Source organism: Chrysochloris asiatica, unplaced genomic scaffold, assembly GCF_000296735.1.
Source record: "Chrysochloris asiatica unplaced genomic scaffold, ChrAsi1.0 scaffold00028, whole genome shotgun sequence".
Taxonomy (NCBI): domain Eukaryota; kingdom Metazoa; phylum Chordata; class Mammalia; order Afrosoricida; family Chrysochloridae; genus Chrysochloris; species Chrysochloris asiatica.
In genome coordinates, this window is record NW_006408546.1 from 9,649,850 (window position 1) to 9,651,537 (window position 1,688).

General features: G+C 36.9%; 1 pseudogene; it reads right to left on the reverse strand.

Annotated features, from left to right (window-relative positions):
- Positions 1-725: 725 nt before the first annotated feature.
- Positions 726-1,058, reverse strand: LOC102835285 (annotated as a pseudogene).
- Positions 1,059-1,688: the final 630 nt, after the last annotated feature.

Below are 1,688 nucleotides of genomic sequence, written 5' to 3' on the forward strand. Positions count from 1 at the left end.
TTTCAATGCTATGCTGTTGCTGTTTTGAATTTCATTGTTATTTTTTGAACAAGGAACCCCCAGAATAGTTATCCTGCTTCCTCACTGTGATTCCTATTTGCATTCCACCCACCCTACCATCCCTTCTCAATTTTGTCCTTAGGTAAATGTTTCCCTTTGATTTTGAATGACTGACCATTCCCCAGGGTGAGCATAGTATCATAGTGTTGTTGTCTCCCCTATATACCTATGTATTGTTTAGCTGAAAATTTAGTCACAAGGGTGAGTTTCTTTCTAGACCTGAAGGGTGTTTAAGGTTCATAGTCTCAAGAACTTCCAATCTCTTTCTGACCAGTAATCTGGCCTGGTCTTTTTTATAATTTAGAGTTTTGTTCCATGTTTTCTCCCACTCTATCAGCAGTTCGAAACTACCAGCTGTTCTGCAGAAGAAAGACGAGGCTTTCTGCTCCAATAAAGATTTACAGCCTCAGAAACCCTGTGCAGGGTCGCTAGGAGTCAGAACTGACTCCATGGCACATAACAACAACAACATATCCTTCTAATATGATCCCTTTCAGAGCAGTTGGTTGTGGTACTGGGCACCATTTAGGTTTTCTGGTCTCAAGAGTAGTGGAGACTGATGTTCACATTGAACAATGTTATTTTTTATTTTGTTTTTTTAAGTATAATTTTCATGTTATTTTCTTGCAGATCAGTTTTTCTTAAGACTTTAAGGGCTCAAATCTTTACATGGGCTTTGGTGGTCTTGAGGAAGCACCTGCAGGTCTAAATCGGGGTGGGGGTGTTCGGTGTCTCCTGGCTTCATGAGAACGGTTCCTGACAACCTTGCTATGAATAAATAGCACAGCTCACACAGTAATGTGGTTTCATGTACAGCTTGTGAAAGCACGTTATGTGTTGAAGAGCTCCCGTCACATGGCTGCGGCTCCTATGTTTCCAATTACGAACTACTTACTGGCATTGGTTTTGGGTACACAGTGGGCACAGTTCTGCAGCAAAGGCTGCCTGTGGTCACAGCCCTTTCTGGCACCCCCGTTGCTTCTTCTTTTCTTTGTCATCTTGGAAGCAAGGACCAGAGAGAGATTGAACAACAATCTTTTAAATACATTTTTTTTTCTTAATGAGAAAAGAATCATATTTATTCACTTGTTTATTATTTATGACACCTTTCATTTCTTTGTGTAGGCTTAAGATTTCACTAGAATCATTTCTCTTTAGACTTAAAAACTTCTCTTACTGTTTTTTATAGTATAATTCTCTCAGTTTGTATTTGTGTGAAAATATCTTTACATCACTTTTGGTTTTGAAAGCTATTTTCTCTTTTTATTGAATTATTTTCACTTCTTAGAGAACTACAGATTGACTCATTTATGCTTTTACCATTTAAAATATGCTATTTTATCACCTTATGGTTTGCGTTATTTTTGATGGTAAAGCTGTGGTTAGTCTCATTTTATTTCCTATATGAGGAGGCTTCAAAAAGTTCACAGAAAATTTCCACTATCTTTTTAATCCCATTTCTCCACATATTGTTAGAAACCCCATTGTAGGTCATGTATCCTTTTTCTTTGTCTGCTCTTAAGATTTTTTTCCTGGTCCTTGTTTTTTTAAACAATGTGATTATTATGTACTTTGATATTACTTTATTTGTATCTACCCTGCATAGATTTAATTCAATTTACTACATC